At 36.3% G+C, this 18,150-nt stretch overlaps 1 long non-coding RNA gene across 1 annotated transcript in view; it reads right to left on the bottom strand.

Annotated features, from left to right (window-relative positions):
* LOC110257761 (uncharacterized) overlaps positions 1 to 18,150 on the bottom strand; it is a 602,847-nt gene that overhangs the window by 370,957 nt on the left and 213,740 nt on the right. Inside the window, exons 3-4 of the long non-coding RNA XR_014835236.1 lie at positions 5,534 to 5,583; positions 724 to 818 (exon numbers count right to left, since the gene is read on the bottom strand). This is a non-coding gene — a long non-coding RNA (uncharacterized LOC110257761). The remainder of the gene's footprint in view (positions 1 to 723; positions 819 to 5,533; positions 5,584 to 18,150) is intronic.

An 18,150-nucleotide genomic window follows, 5' to 3' on the forward strand; every position in this document is an offset into this window, starting at 1 on the left:
AAATAGGATTACTGGAGACCTTACATTTTTCTAATTTCCTCCCTAATTTACTGGGATTAAGGGGACATCACAACCCAGTAAACTGCCTTTAGAAAAACATTTTTGGTAGTACAAAACCTTGTCTGGGACCATGTTGAACAATGAATACACAGACTTTAGGTAAATGTGTGAAGAGGGTATCTCCCCTCTTTTTTAACTTTTAGGAAATATTTTCTTTGCTTGCCTTTGTTATTGTCATTGCCTCTTAGAGTCCCCACTCTTACCTAAATTCATTCTGTTCATTTAGAATAATCTTGGAAAAAGAATCAGAAAGCAGCTTAAAATTATTTAACTGTTTTCCATTTCACTTTGAAAAAAATCCAGTTTTTTCCACATGACCTACAAGGAAATACTTTATCTGTCTTCTATTCACTCCCCAAAACTTCCAGTACTGTTTGCCCCATCACCTATTATTCAGGTGATGATACATACAGCTTACCTAAATGGTCATGGTGCGCTTCTGTTGCACAAGAATTCCTTCTAGTTTATTACTTACCCAATTTATAATTTATTACTCTAGTACTTATTCTGATTTGCCCCATAAGGAGTTCCTTCAGGCTAGCGTTGTGATATTTTTAAAAGTCCCCAACATTCTTTTAGCACTTCTTACTATTTTTTTATCACTTGGTACCACAGTGTTTTTATTAAAAGTTGTACATAAACAGTCAAGTATGTTTGGCAGACCTTTCATTGTACTTCTAGTTTCTGTCAGTCTCATCCAGTACTATGTGACATAGATGTGCAGTTCAAATAATCCTCAAATTCACATGTGGTCAAATCTGAAAAAAAAAAAAAAAAAGCTGCCAAGAACCTACTTCTCTTTCTCTGACTCTTCTTAGTTCTGACATAACTAACACTTTCATTTTAAGGACAGTCTGCAGGGCTCCCACTTACAACCTAAAGGTAACCCAGACTAAACTTAGTAGTAACAGGTAACTGTTTCCCATCTGCAATTATGGTGGGAGGAATGTTTAACACTGCTGCTTTGCCTGCCATTTGGGTTCTTTGACTCATGCTATGGCTTGACTACCAGGCAGCCACTTGACAGTTCAGTGGAAAAGTTGGAAAATTATAGGTTAAGTATATGTGTATTACATGTATAAACTAGACATTTAGCAATTTTGCTATAGAGCATATAAAAGTAGATTCAATGCTTTTATTATAATGTTTTTTTCATTTATTGTAGGGAATAAATGTACAAGAATTCATTTATATTTGTTTGGTAATGGTCTTTTTTTTTTTTTCTGCAAGAAGCCCTTTAGACAACAATGTGGCTAAAAAGAAGAGAAAAATTTATTGAAAAGTTTTCTACTGAATTTGTTTTTAAAGAGAGTTGATCTTATGTATAGGTAAGTAGTACAAAATGTCTGTCCATGAAGATGAAGTAAGCACATGAATATAACAAGATACAAAATAACTTTTTATTGAGATTAAATAACTGCTGACCCAAATTACTTTCACTGATCTTCAATGTTAACATTTCTCATACATATATAAAAAGTCACTGTTAATGTGTTGGTTTCATAAGCAAAAGAAATTTACATGCAGTTAAGATATCAATTTTATATGGTCATCTTAAGTCATTTCAAAAGAAATTACATAAAGTTAAAGCCAATAATGGTTCAATTTTGTCATCCTATTTACAAAATCATAGTAAAACCTTTAGAAGTTCACTATGGCAGAGGTAATAAGTCTGACATTGTTACGAATACTCTTATTCAATTTTAAAGTCTAATATTGAAAAGAAATATTTGGGGGAGTATGAGCTTAATGGATCACAGTATTATAGTAAAAAATAAATGGTTTAAGAAATCTATGGAAGACAAATATTATTAAAATTTACTGTGGTTCACACAATTAATATTAGACCAATCAAAATAAAAACTGCAGCTGTTGAAATTTATTTATGTAGTAACCAAAATAAAAACTAGGATGAAGTCAGTGGTGATTACAATATTCAACTTGGTTGTATATGCATTTTCTCTTTGCTTCTTATCTTTAATTGAATTTTAGAAATGTTTGAACTTGTGAAGAACTGTTTTGTAAAATTATCCTCTGTCCTACAATTTTATTCAACTATTTAAATAATCTTTCGTACACTTTGGTTTCATTTTATTCATATTTAGTTGGCAATTGTTAATTTAAAGGAAACATTTTTTAAAGTAGGGCCATCAATTATTGTCCTTTCAAAATTTTATTGAGTACCAATCATAAGAAAGGAGACCTATAGCAATTACAGGAAAGGAGAATTAAAAAGCAGAAAACATTAAAATTCATCCTTGGAGAAGGGAGTGATGACTGAAAAATATTAAATGATGAGAACTCAAGAGTGTAGAAGATTTATTATTTTAAAATTCTATAATTGTTCTTTCAAATATCTTGAATTATTAGAAGGATCTTCTGATGGGGAAGCTACTTTTAATTGGAGAAATTTATATAATGTATTGAATGAAGTAGAATTGAGAAAAACCTAAGATTTTTAAGCATATAAACTTGACGAAACATTCCAAAGATTTATAGAAAGAAATTTTTGATAAGTTTATATATAAAAATACTGTAAAAGAAATATTTCAGCTGATAAATTTATATATTAAATTAAAAATAGAATTGATACTATCTCCCATTTTTCAGAATTTGCTCTGTTCACCAGATACTTCAATATCCATAAAAAATAATATGTTTAACGGAAGAGACTCAACACAGGTATAAAGAAATGAATTTATTGGAGTTCTTGTCATGGCTCAGTGATTAATGAATCCGACTAGGAACCATGATGTTGCAGGTTTGATCCCTGGCCTTGCTCAGTGGGTTAAGGATCCGGCGTTGCCGTGAGCTGTGGTGTAGGTCGCAGATGCGGCTCGGATCCCACATTGCTGTGGCTCTGGCGTAGGCTTGGCAGCTGCAGCTCCAATTAGACCCCTAGCCTGGGAACCTCCATGTGCCACGGGTGTGGCCCTAGAAAAGGCAAAAAGGCAAAAAAAAAGAAAGAAAGAAATGAATTTATTAACCATAAAATAAATTCAATTCCAAAGATTTAAAGCAACATTTTTGACAATGTCCTTGGCCTAAGGAAGTTCCCTGGCCGGGGATGGAACCTATGCCACAGCTATAACCAGAGCCAGAACAGTGACAATGTCAGATCCTTAATCCACTGAGGCACAAGGGAACTCCTAAAGCAATTTTATGAACATTTTTTAATTAACAATATCATATTGAACAAAAATACTTTTCAGGCAAAGATCAATGACAAATATTAGAGATAAGGTATATAAATGCTACCAATAATAACTATTATGCTTATGCTATTTTTAATATACATGATTATCTAATATTTATTAGAATTTATCATTTTAAAATCAATTTGTATTGAATGACTGTATAGGTCCATTGGTGTAATAAACCAATTTTGAATTAATCATCAAATGTGACCTAGTTTGGAATAAATTAAACTCTTATGTTTCACTTGTGGGCTCAATATTGTCCCATATATCAGAAGTCACATTGTGGCACATGTAACAAAGTATTACAAATTATAGGCCTGTTTCTAGGAATTCAGCCTGTAGCCAGCCTTGCTGGTAAACTGTCCCTCCAATGCTTCACAACTCTTTCCTATTTGCTCCCTTCTGCTAATTTTGTTTACAAGCTAGTCTGGTATCCAGGTCTACATTTCCCAACACCACTATTCATGACTTTCCCTTGACAGAGCCACAGATTGGTTGGGAAAATATTTTAAAGACATAAGAAACTTTTTTTTTTTACAGCTTGTTAATTCAGAGCTTTTGGCTCAACTTATTCTCCCTAGCAAAGGGTTGTCTCTGATGTGTTTTATAATTAAAATCTAGATCCATTATTAATTTTCCTTAAGTAAATACGGTACATTTTATTTTGTGAGCCAGTTCTTCATTAGGCAGAAAACTATTTTAAATTTTTATAATATCACCTTACAACGTGATAATGCACAAACTACTTAAATCTCTAAATGTTACCTCGCTCTTCTATAATATGGATTTTTTGTGAGCATCAGATAAAATTATACATGATAATTTTTTTAAATGTAAAGCATAAGGTTGTGTGGGCTTGTGTTAGATGTAAGGTCTATTGCTATAATTGTTTTTGGGCTGATGGTTAGTGAAAAACTCATCTTGGAACTTTGACTATTAGGTAAATGTATACCATTTGGGTCCTACCTTCTCATACTGTTTATGCAATAAGGACAAAGAGAAGTAAGCTTTCACAGACTACTGGTGTTCGAAAATGGAGTACTGCAGTATTCTCTTGTTTTAATAATGCCTATCTTGCCTGAAGCATTAAGAAAACAATTTGAATCTCCTAGACTTGTTATTCTATATTAATCTGTACTTATCACGCCACCTAGTGTTGTAGTTCTGAGCAGTTCTCTCACAGTGAGTTTTCAATAGACTAATTATGACATTTTCTTTCATTTGGAGTAGAATTTTCTCCAAGGTATCAGAATTTTGTGTTTTTTTGAATGTTATTTATATTGTTTCAGATTAAACTAAATTGAAGGGTACTCAATTCAGAGAAAAGTATTTGGCAATGTGTTGGAAGTACCATTTGTTTAGCCCATTGATAATACAGAACAAAAGATAATAAGGAAACTATTCTAAATTATCTCTCCTCACAAAAAAAGTTGGAAATTGACATGTACAGGACTGACAACATGGTGATCAATATTTTCAAGTGCTTTCATAGGTATCAATTAAATCTCCTAAAAGTCTTCAGTGTGTTTATGTTTTTATAATGCAAACACTTCCAACTATCACCCCTCTTAGAAGTCATTGTGGGGGAAAGTGACCAAGATAACAGAGTAGAAGGACCCTGAGCTCAACTTCTCTCATGAGCACATGAAAATCACAACAATCAGAGTTCCCACTATAGCACAATGGGATTGACACTGTCTCTGGAGCACTGGGACAGAGGTTTGATCCCCAGCCTGGTACAGCGCATTAAGGATAAAGTGTTACCACAGCTGTGGCATAAGTCACAACTGCAGCTCAGATATGATTCTGCCAGTCCACAGGGTGGACAAAAAAGAAAAAAAAATCACAACAATCTGCAGAACACCCATCAAAGAGAAGACTAAACCCTATCAGAAAAGATCCTCTACAACTAAAGACATAAAGATGGAAACACAACAAAACTGATAGGAGGGGAAGACTTGCAATATAATCAAAGCCCTTACCCCCCTGGGTGGGCAGCCCCACAAACTGGAGAAGAATTATATTATGGAAGTTCCTCACAGGAGTGAGAGTTCTGAGCCTATGTCAGGCCTCCCAGCCCAGGGATCTGGCACTAGGAAAAGACACCTACACAGCATTTGGCTTTGAAGGCCAGTGGGGATGAACTGCAGGAGTTCCACAGGACTGAGGAAAATAGAAACTTCACTCTTAAAGGGCATACATATACAAAATCTCATGCACACCAGGACCAAAGGCAAAATCAGTAATTTGATAGAAGCCTGGGCCAGACCTACCTGCTGATGTCAGAGGGTCTCCTGGGGAAGCTGGGGAGATGTGGCTCATCCTGGGAACATAGATACTGGTCATGGATATATCAAGGAACATTCATCTGCATGACTTCCCTGAAAGCTAACATTTTGGCACAAAGACTTGACCCTACCCAACAGCCTTTACACTCCAGAGCTGGGATGCCTCAGACCAAACAACAAATTGGGTGGGAACACAATCTCACCCATCAGCAGAGAGGCTGCCTAAACACTTCCTAAGCCCATAGCTGTCTCTAGATATTCCCCTGACATGGCCTTGACCACCAAGGAACCAAGACTCAGCTCCACCCACCAGGTAGCAGATAGAAGAAACAAGAAAAATACACCCTTGTAGTCTGCAGACCAAGTCCACAAATGCAGACCAGATGCTACCTTGGCCCTTGGAGTATGAGAAGGGAGTGCACTGATGTGACATATAGGAAATATCCTACAGAGGGCCACTTCTCCAAAGTTGAGAAATGTAACCATCTACTAAACACATAAAAGTACAAACAGCAATTTAGACCAAAAAAAGGCAACAAAGAAATATGTTTTATGTAGAAGAACAAGATGAAACCCCAGAAGAACCAAGTGATACAGAGATAGGCAAGCTACCCAAGAAAGAGTTCAGAATAATGATTGTAAAGATGATTAAAGAACTTGGGAAAAGAATGCATGCACAGAGCAAGAAATTAAAAGTTTTTTTAAAAGAGTAAGAAAGTGTAAAGAACAACCAGACAGAATAAAAGAAGTAATAACTTTAAAAATACACTAGAAGAAATAAACTGTAGACTAAATGAGGCAGAAGAATGAGCTGGAAGAAAAAGTAGTAGAAATCACTGCAACCAAACAAAAAAAAAGAGAAAAAATAAGTAGAAAGAAATTAGGGAAGTTTAAAAGGTCTCTGTGACAACATTAAGTACACTAATATTCACATTATTGGGGTCCCAGAAGAAGAGAGAGGGAAAGGGCCTGAGCAGATATTTACAGACATAATAGCTGAAAAACTCCCTAACCTGGAATAGAACAGTAACCCAACTCCAAGGAACATAAAGAGTTCCATACATGATTAACCCACAAAGGAATACACCATGACACACTGTAATCAAAAAGACAAAAATTAAAGATAAAGAGAGGATATTAAAGACAACAAGGAACAACTGATGAACCTTTAGGAGTAAATTATTATCATCCAAAGTTTACAGTTTACATTAAGGTTTACTTACTCTTGGTGTTGTATATTTTATGGATTTTAACAAATGTATAATGACATGTACTAACCACTATAGTATCATGCAGAATATTATCCCAACCTAAAAATACTCTGAAATTTTCCCATTCATTCCTCTCACTCCCAACCCCTGGTAACCCACTGATCTTTTTAATGCCTCCATAGTTTTGCCTTTCCCAGAATGTCATGTAGTTGGAATCAAACAGTATGTAGCCTTTTCAGATATTCTTCTTTCACTTAGTAATATGCATTTAAGGTCCCTACATAACTTTTCATGGCTTGATAGATCATTTCTTTTCAGTGCTGAATAATTGTGGATCATTTGGATGTATCACAATTTGTTTATCCTTTCACCTTTTGAAGGAAATCTTGTTTGCTTCCAAGTTTTGGCAATCATGGATTAAGCTGCTCTAAACATCCATGTAGAAATTTCTGTATGGATAAAAGCTTTTAACTCCTTTGGTTAAATACCAATGAGCATGATTACTGAATCTTATTACAAGAGTTGTTTAGTCTTGCAATAAACTGCCAATCTGTCTTCTAAAATAATAATAATAATAAAGGCAACAAGGGAAAGGAAACAAATAACATATAAGGGAACTCTCATAAGGGTATTAGCTGATTTTTCAGCAAAAACTCTTCAGGCCAGAAGGAAATGGTACAATATAATTAAAGTGATGAAAGAGAAACATCTACAACCAAGAATACTCTACTTGGCAAAGCTCTTGCTCAGATTTAATATAAAAATCAAAAACTTTACAAAAAAGCTAAAGCTAAAAGAATTCAGCACCACCAATTTGGCTTTACCACAAATGTTATAAGAATATATTTAGGCAGAAAAGAAAAGGCCACAACTAGAAGCAAGAAAATTATGAAATGGGAGTTCCTGCCATGGTGCAACAGAAACAAATCTGATTAGGAACCATGAGGTTGCAGGTTTGATCTCTGGCCTTGCTCAATGGGTTAAGGATCTGGCATTGCTGGGAGCTGTGGTGTAAGTTGCAGATGCAGCTCGGATCCTGCATTGCTGTGGCTGTGGTGTAAGCTGGCAGCTATAGCTCCAATTTGATCCCTAGCCTGGGAACCTTCACATGCCACATGTGCAGCCTTAAAAAGAAAAAAAAAAAGAAGGAAAACTACAAAATGGAAAAGCTCACTGGTAAAGGCAAACATACAAAAAGACAGGCAATCACCCATGCACAAAGCTATTAGGGAGATTAAAATACAAAAGTAGTAAAAATCATCTGTATCCACAATAAGAGATGCACAAACAATTAGATAAAATATAAAATCAAAAACTGTAATCATGAGAGGAGGAGAATACAAATATAGGGTATTTAAAATGCCTCTGAAATTAAGAAATCAGCAACTTAAAACAAGCATGTATAAATAAGTACACTCCAGTATGAAAAACTCATGGTAATCACAAAAAAAAAATTTATAATAGATATACAGACAGAAAAAGAAACCCAAACATAACACTAGTCATCAAATCACAAGAGAACAAAAAAAGAAAGAGGCAAAAAGAACTACAAAAACAAATTGCAAACCAAAAAAATGGCAATAGAAACATATATCTCAATAATTACCTTAAATGTAAATGAATTGAATGTTCCAACAAAAGACATAGAGTAGCTAAATGGATACAAAAGCAAGACCCATGTATTTGCTGTCTACCAGAGACTCACTGCAGATCTGGAAACACGAACAGACTAAAAGTGAAGGGATGGAGAGATCATCAAGACAGAAAGTAAAAAATGAATCACGGGCCTTAAATGACACATTAGAATAGATTAACTTAATTGATATTTGTAGAGCATTGCATCTGAAAGCAGAAGAATACATAGTCTTTTCAAGTGCACATGGAAAATTCACCAGGATAGATCACAAGCTGGGATACAAAGTGAGTCCTATTAATTTAAGAAAACTTAAACAGTATCAAGCATATTTTCCAACCATAAACCTATGAGGTTAGAAATCAACTATAATAAAAAAATGCAAAGTAAAACCCATAAATATGTGGAGGCTAAATAACATGTTACTGAAAACCCAATGGTTCACTGAAGAAATCAAAAAGGAAATTAAAAAATGCCAAGAGACAAACCAAACCTACTATACTTTAATTTAAAAAAGAAATAATAAAACAATAAAACACACACAAAAAAACCTATGGAATGCAGCAAAAGCAGTTCTAAGAGGGAAGTTTATAGAAATACAAACCTATATCAGGAAACAAGAAAAATATCAAATAAACAACCTAGCCTTATCCTAAAGCAACTAGATAAAGGAGAATAAACAAAACCCAAAGTTAGTTGAAGGAAATAAATCATGACTATCAGAGCAAAAATAAATGAAATAGAAACTTTAAAAAGGGAAAAGAAATTAATGAAAATAAAAGCTGGTTCTTTGAAAAGATCAACAAAATTGATACACCTTTAGATAGATGCGGGGAGCCAAGAAGATACAAGAAGCTGAGGAAGGGAGCTTGCCTGAATGGTGCAATTCCGAGGGCAGTCTCCTAATCAGAAAAAGAGGCCTGCCTGAATGGTGCAGTTCCGAGGACAAGCTCCTAATCAGGAAAAGGGGCCTGTCTGAATGGTACAATTCCGAGGGCAGGTTCCTAAACAAAGGGATGCCTGCCTGCACGGCACAATTCCGAGGACAGGCCCCAGAAGACAATAAGGCTCACCTGCTGACATAGGTGGAAAACTAAATTTCCCAGGAAATAATTCCCATTTTGCGTTGCTGAGTTGGGATTGTTCCATGGATAACTTAGTCTTTTCTGTTATTCACTTGCTATTCAGTTTTCCTCAATCTTTCCTGATAATTTACTTATTATTCTTATTTCCCATTCTTATTGTCCTGTGGTGATTTGTGACTTAACAAAATTACAACAATGATATAATAAAAATTTCATCCTGAAGGACTTTTCCCCTATTTAAATCCAACTTAGTTAAAACATAGTGTTTATCTATTAACTAGTTATATAGTAAACTTTAGAGTTAGGATTTTAATGAGGCCCATAGAAGTTAGCCATATATTATCCAAAAAACCTAGCTGTGAGTTTTGTCTTTGATTTTAAAAGCTTTTAAGTGATAGCTAGTATAGTTAAGTTGGTTTATATTTACTTACACTATCTCCCTGCCATAACACTTTGAAGATAAGCACCAGTCTACAAACAAGGTTTGTAAATGCCAAATTCTTGTGTCTGTGAACTCTTCAAATTGTAAAGACTGGCTGGCTATGGGATGATTTCTACTGTCTCCTCCTTTCCACACGATGTATTGTACCTAATTGCCCTTAAATTGTACTCACTAAGTTTAGTTAAGATAGAGATCTTAAAACATGATGTATTGTACCTAACTGCTCCTAAATTGTACCCACTAAGTTTAGTTAAAACAAAGATCTTAAAACATGATGTATAGCTTCTATACCATGTAATAGTTAACCAATGTACTTTTAACATTGTGATGTAATGTGTAGCAAAATGCTGTCTATATAATCAACCACTTTTGCCAATAAAATTTGAGCAGTCCAGTGCCCTGAAAGAAGGGACAAAGAGGCTGTCTCCATATGTACATTCGCCGACACGCGTCCCTCTCCGATCGGGAAGTGCATGTTCCCTGGCCGCCGGAGCTGGCCTCCGGCAGATAGACTCATTAAAAAAAAAAGGACAGGGCCAAAATCAGTAAAATCAGAAATGAAAAAAAGAAGTTACAACTGACACCATAAGCATCTATAAACAATAATATGGACAACCTAGAAGAAATGGGCAAATTCTCAGAGAAGTACAACCTCCCAAGACTGAACCAGGGATAAATAGAAAATATTGACATACTAATTACCAGTACTGAAACTTAATCAGTAATTTAAATACTCCCAATAAGTAAAGTCCAGGACCAGGTGGTTTTACAGGTGAATTCTACCAAACATTTAGAAGAGTTAAAATCTGTCCTTCTGAAACTATTCTAAAAAAATTGCAGAGCAAGTAACACTTCAATCTCATTTTTTGAGGCCACTATCACCCTGATACTAAAACTAGATAGACAAAGATATCAAAAAAATAAAATTATGGGCTAATATTACTGATGAATATAGACACAAAAATATCAAAATATTAGCAAACTGAATTCAACAATACATTAAAAGAATCATACACTATGATCAAGTGGGATTTATTCCAGGGATGCAAGGATTTTTCAATATACACAAATCAAACTGTAATATGCTGATTGAATAAAACAATATGTTCATCTCAATAGATGCAGAAAAAGCTTCTAATAAAATTCAACATTCACTTATGATTAAAACTCTTCAGAAATTGGGCATAGAGGGAACATAACTCAATACAATAAAAGCCTTATAAGACACATCCACAGCTAACATCACACTCAAGAGTGAAAAGCTGAAAGCATTTTATCTCTAATATCAGGAATAAGACAAGTATGCCCACTCTTGCCACTTCTACTCAACATAGTTTTAGAAGTTATAGCCATGACAATCAGAAAAGATAAACAAATAAAAGGAATTTGAATTGGAAAAGAAGTAAAACTGTCACTGTTTGCAGATGACATGATTCCCTATGCTGAAAATCCTAAAAATGCTACCAAAAAACTACTAGAGTTCATCAATGAATTTGGTATAGTTGCTGGATGCAAAATTAATATACAGAAATCTGTTGCATTTCTACACAATAACAATGAAAGATCAGAAAGATAAATTAAAGAAACTATCCCATTTACAACTGCATCAAAAAGAATAAATACCTAGGAATAAACCTACCAAAGGAAGCAAAAGACTTGTACTCAGGAGTTCCCGTCGTGGCGCAGTGGTTAACGAATCCGACTAGGAACCATGAGGTTGCGGGTTCGGTCCCTGCCCTTGCTCAGTGGGTTAACGATCCGGCGTTGCCATGAGCTGTGGTGTAGGTTGCAGACGCGGCTCGGATCCCGCGTTGCTGTGGCTCTGGCATAGGCTGGTGGCTACAGCTCCGATTCGACCCCTAGCCTGGGAACCTCCATATGCCGCGGGAGCGGCCCAAGAAATAGCAACAACAGCAACAACAACATCAACAACAACAACAGACAAAAAGACAAAAGACAAAAAAAAAAAAAAAAAAAAGACTTGTACTCAGAATACTCTAAGACTCTGATGAAAGAAACTGAAGATGACACAAACAGGTGGAAGATATACAGCTATTTGTGAGGAGAGATTTTATATAAAGGCAAGGATTTCCTCTTCGGAAAATGTGAGGAAACTAAACATAAAAGGAAAATATGTGATAAAAGAGGAAAAAATAAGGTCATAAGACTATAATAATAGTCATATTAGCCAATAAAAAGTCAAAGAGTCATGGCCAAGAGTCTATATATTCAATCTGTATCAAAATTCCAATGGTATATTTCACAGACCTAGAACAAATTATAATAAAAAATGTTTGGAACCATAAAAGGTACCATAGCTCTAAAACACCCAGAAAGAAGAACATAGCTGGAGGCATCACACTCTGATTTCAAAGAGTACTACAAAGTAATAGTAATGAAAACAGTATGGTACTGGCACAAAAACTGACAAACAGATCAGTGGAAAAGAATCAAGAGCCCATACACAAACCCATACATGTACAGATAATTAATTTACAACAAAGGAACAAAGAACAAAATGCATGAAAAAGCATAACTCTATGGTGCCGGTTGGTAACTAGGATTGTGGTGGTAATCACTTTGTAGTATACACAGATGCTGAAATATGATGCTTTATACCTGAAACCTATATAAAAAGAAAAAAAGTACTATAGCCAAAAGAAATAACATCGAATATAAGGACAAAAGCAGTTACATTAAAATTTCTATTAACAGAAATGTTTTCCTGTAAAAGCTTTCCTTAATGAGAAATGAAATCAATATAGGAAACATTGTGATAACCAAACAGAAAAATCATGGAATGCATTATGCTGAATCATGGGATACATTCTTAGAAATCTGAGGGCTGAAAACACAGCATTTAAAATTGGTAAGGAATTAACCAGTGCAAGAAGAGGGGTGGGACAATTATTTATATAGATTTACCTTATTAATGCTTATTAACACTGTATGTTGTAATTTGTTTTATTATCTCCATTTTATATGAGTGACTTACTTGAGATTGTACTTGGTTATTGGTGCTACCTGGACTGAACCTAGACATTCTGACTCAATTATCATGTCACTTGTCCCTGATTCCAGTGTGTGTTTTACTTTTTACTTGATTTTTTTCTTTTATAGAAAATGCAGACAACTACAGGTATTGAATTTCCCAATCTCTCTATTATGTCTGGTAAAGAGTCTGGTTTTAGCTAGTGTCTTGGACAATACTGTAAAACAATGGTATCTGTGTTGCGAATAGGGGAGTGAGTCCCTCTTGTGGGGTCTTTAAGGATCACTCCAACATGACTGAATAAATTATATTTGGAGATATACATGAAATTAAAAGATTTACTTTACTCACAAGTCCTAGAGAATGGCATAGCATACATACAGGGTGCCAAATAGGAGGAGATCTAAGAGCATGGGCTCAATCAAGCAAGCAGGAGGAAAGCCAAGAGAGAGTGAGGGCCAGTAGACAAGTGCCTTTAATGAAGGTCAGGGTTGAGTACACAAGCAAAAAGAATCAGGGGGTTTCATGGTTGAGTTTTCACTGGGAGTCACAGTCAGGGGACGTTAAGAAGGGTAGTTTGGGAGTTCCCGTCGTGGCGCAGTGGTTAACGAATCCGACTAGGAACCATGAGGTTGCAGGTTCGGTCCCTGCCCTTGCTCAGTGGGTTAATGATCCGGCGTTGCCGTGAGCTGTGGTGTAGGTTGCAGATGCGGCTCGGATCCAGTGTTGCTGTGGCTCTGGCGTAGGCCGGTGGCTACAGCTCCGATTCAACCCCTAGCCTGGGAACCTCCATATGCCGCGGGAGCGGCCCAAGAAATAGCAAAAAAAGACAAAAAAAAAAAAAAAAGGGTAGTTTGTATCAGGGACCAGACTGACCACATTAGCATGGGTGGGGTTCTCACAGCCTGCTTGTGAGGATGTTGAGGTAGCAGGAAAATATGAAGTTTTAAAGTTAACAATACAGTATCATGCATTTATTTTTTGTAATTCCATAGACAAATAATAAATAGCTTTTACAAAACTGGTGCATTTGATGTTCCTGCTCAATAAATATTTATTGAGTGAATGGATGAATGATTAATGAAACAAATACTCTTCATTTGTAATACTGATTCCTTAATCAAGACCTTCATCTCCTCCACATCTGGAATGCTGTCCTTCATATGTTAATACAACAAACACCCTTTATATTATCATGATTTAAAAAAAAGAAAATCAATGTTCCAGTTATTAATTGCTAATAATTCTCAAAACTTGTTAAAACACTGATTTAAAAAATATATGTATTAATTTTCATCAAGGGTCTATGAGTTCATTGGTCTTAGCTGGGACCAACTGATGGCCAGGGAATTGAGCTGAAATAACCTGAAGCCTCAAGAAGGCTTGATGGCCAACATGGCCCACTCAACATGACTAGGAGTCATTGCTAGCTATCAACCAGGAGTATAGCTGATACTGTGAACTGCAGTGTCTACAAATGGCCTCTCCACATGGTTCAGGCTTCTCAAATCATACAGAAGAAGTATACCAATGGTTGTATTCCAAGAAACAAGAAGTAGAAAATGGTCTAGATCTGCAATGCAGGACACCATAATTTCTGTGATATTCTACTGGTCAAAATAATCACAGAACCTGCCCAGATTCAAAGATAGAGAAAACAGTTTCCATATCTTAAATGAAAAAGAGTGGGTCACGGAAACTATAGTAATCTCAATCTTCTTAAATCAACAACTTTAAAATACTAAAAGTATACATCATTCTTTATTACTGGTAGTAGTGGTGATAGCAGTAATAGCAGTAGCAGCAACAGTGGTAGCATTTCCTATATTTCTCACTAAGCCTCAAATCTTCATATAACCCTATGTCTTGACTTTGTTCAAAGGAAACTGAGGACAAAAAAAGCTTTGTTTACATGCACCCCTATGTTCACTGCAGCACTATTAACAGTAGCCAAGACATGGAAAAAAATCTAAATGTCCATTGACAGATGAATAGATTAAGAAGACATGGTACATATATACAATGGAACACTATTCATCCATAAAAAAAGAAAAGAATGAAATAATACCATTTGCAGCAACATGAATGCAAATAGGGATTCTCATATTAAGTGATGTGGGTCATAAAGAGAAAGACAAATACCATGTGATATCACTTATATGTGTAATCTAATATATGGCACAAATGAGCCTACCTATAAAAACAGAAACAGGTTCATAGTCATAGAGAACAGACATGTGGTTGCAGGGACACGGAAGGGAGTTTGGGGTTAATAGATGCAAACTATTGCATTTAGAATGGATCCCATGTTGCTATGGCTCTGGTGTAGGCCAGAGACTACAAGCTCCGATTGGACCCCTAGCCTGGGAACTCCATATGCCATGGGTGTGGTCCTAAAAAGACCAAAAAAAAAATAAAGAAGATCCAGCTGTATAGCACAGGGAACTATATCCAATTTCTTGGGATAGACCATGATGGAAAAGGTTATAAAAAAGAATTTTATATATATTCTTTTATATATAACATATGTATATCTGAGTCACTTTGCTGTACAGCATAAATTGGCACATTTTAAATCAACCATGGTTTAATAAAAATTTTTAACTTTAAATAGCATCGTAACAGTAAAGGTTGCACAGTAAGAGCTCAAACACAAATATGCTTTTGCTGTTTTATTTTGTTCCCTTTCACTCTACCATGAAATTTACTAGGATTGTCTGTGTCTGCTCACATCAAATCTAAATTGTTATGTTTCAAAAACAGCTATAACCTTTCCTATTCCTGTCTATGCAATCTTACACCTCTATGCTTCCTCTGTTCCCTCCTTCTAATAATGCCTTTGTCCCCCTTATCTGGGATATCCCACCTCAGGCCCTCCAGTCTAAATCCTACCAGCCATTTATGCTCTCTTGATAGACCACCAATCTTTTCCCTGAATATCTCCCTGTATATAGCAGCCCATGATGACTTCCCCACAGTAGAGTTAAAGCACACTTTTCCATGCAATGGTTCATGGATTTGTTTTTTCAAGGGTTAGTTTTATCTTTTCAACTGTATTTTAAATATTTTATGGCCATGATCTATACCACCATATCTAACATTCCTTATGAATTTCTTGTTACTGCCATCCTCTAAGACTAGTACACCAGAGAACTGACAATAAACTACAGCATGATGCTTCAGGCATGCTAGAGTCAATTGGAATCCTCTACACAAAAACTGTCAAATGGAAATGTTAGTCTAAAATAACCAGCTTGGGAGTTCCCATTGTGGCACAACAGAAATGAATTCGACTAGGAATCATAAGGCTGTGGGTTCGATCCCTGGCCTCGCTCAGTAGGTTAAGGATCCATTGTTTCAGTGAGCTGTGGTGTACGTCACACATGCAATGAGGCTTGGATCTGGCGTTGCTGTGGCTATGGCGTAGGCTGGCAGCTTCAGCTCTGATTCGACCCCTAGCCTGGGTACCTCCATGTGCCGTGGGTGTGGGCCTAAGAAGACAAAAAAGACAAAAAAATAAAATAACTAACTATGGGAGTTCCTGTCGTGGCACAGAGGAATCGAATCTGAGTAGTAACCATGAGATTGTGGGTTCTATTCCTGGCCTCACTCAGTGGGTTAAGGATCCGGGGTTACCATGAGCTGTGGTATAGGTCTCAGACATGGCTTGGATCTGGCATTGCTGTGGCTGTGGCATAAACTAGCAGCTACAGCTCCAATTAGATCCCCAGCCTGGGAACCTCCATATGCCTTGGGTGTGGCCCTAAAAAGAAAAAAAAAATAATAACTTGCCGAGACCAACTCAGTGGGTGAGGGCTGAAGAACAGGTGCTGTGAAACTTAAGGGAAAAAATTAACATAAAACAGGACACAGAGACATTTATCTTAAGTAAAGGTGGGAACCAGGGGACTCAAGGTCTCAGGGACCAAGAGCGCAGCGTCAAGAAACCACACTGCTTTTATTGTGCTCTTTAGGATTACGACAAGTGAGGAGGGGGTGTAGGTGCAGGATACAGGTTTTTTTAAGTTATTTTAAAAGTCACATAGCTGGTTGCTGATTAAGCTTTTAATCTGACCTTTAGGCATTTATTAATCATTAGCATTGAGGAAGCTTGGCGTCAGGTATCTACGCATAGCGTTCTAGACAATCTCCATTGTGCTTCTGCAGATGGCATGCCTATCTGCAGCAACTCAGGGTGCCTAGGTTTGCACCTCATTTCTCCTTGCTAATGCATATCCTGCTAATGACCCCTCATAAACCCCTTGGGGACATGAGGCTTATGGTCATCTTATTCTTTCTTTCTTTCGTTCGTTCTTTCATTCTTTCTTTCTTTTTAAATTTTTTTTCTCCCTGCTGTACGGCATGGGGACCAAGTTACACATACATGTATACATACTTTTTCCTCCCATTGCTGTGTTGTGATGTAAGTAACTAGACATAGTTGTCAATGCTACACAGCAGGATCTCACTGTAAATCCATTCCAAGAGCAATAGTTTGCATCCGTTAACCTCAAGATCCCGATCCCACCCACTCCCTCCCCCTCCCATCAGGCAACCACAAGTCTCTTCTCCAAGTTCATGATTTTCTTTTCTGAGGAGATGTTCATTTGTGCTGGATATTAGATTCCAGTTATCAGTGATATCATATGGTATTTGTCTTTGTCTTTCTGGCTCATTTCACTCAGGATGAGATTCTCTAGTGCCATCCATGTTGCTGCAAATGGCATTATGTCATCCTTTTTTATGGCTGAGTAGTATTTCATTGTGTATATATACCACTTCTTCCGAATCCAATCATCTGTCGATGGACATTTAGGTTGTTTCCATGTCCTGGCTATTGTGAATAGTGCTGCAATGAACATGCGGGTGCATGTGTCTCTTTTAAGTAGAGCTTTGTCCGGATAGATGCCCAAGAGTGGGATTGCAGGGTCATATGGAAGTTCTATGTATAGATTTCTAAGGTATCTCCAAACTGTTCTCCATAGTGGCTGTACCAGTTGACATTCCCACCAGCAGTGCAGGAGGGTTCCCTTTTCTCCACAGCCCCTCCAGCACTTGTTATTTGTGAATTTATTAATGATGGCCATTCTGACTGGTGTGAGGTGGTATCTCATGGTAGTTTTGATTTGCATTTCTCTTATAATCAGTGATGTTGAGCATTTTTTCATGTGTTTGTTGTGTTTCATCTGTATATCTTCTTTGGAGAAATGTCTATTCAGGTCTTTTGCCCATTTTTCCA

The sequence above is a fragment of the Sus scrofa genome, chromosome X (assembly GCF_054392235.1).
Source record: "Sus scrofa isolate SSC_HxYL_T2T_F1_AM1 chromosome X, Sscrofa_HxYL_maternal_Yorkshire_Landrace_v2.0, whole genome shotgun sequence".
Taxonomy (NCBI): domain Eukaryota; kingdom Metazoa; phylum Chordata; class Mammalia; order Artiodactyla; family Suidae; genus Sus; species Sus scrofa.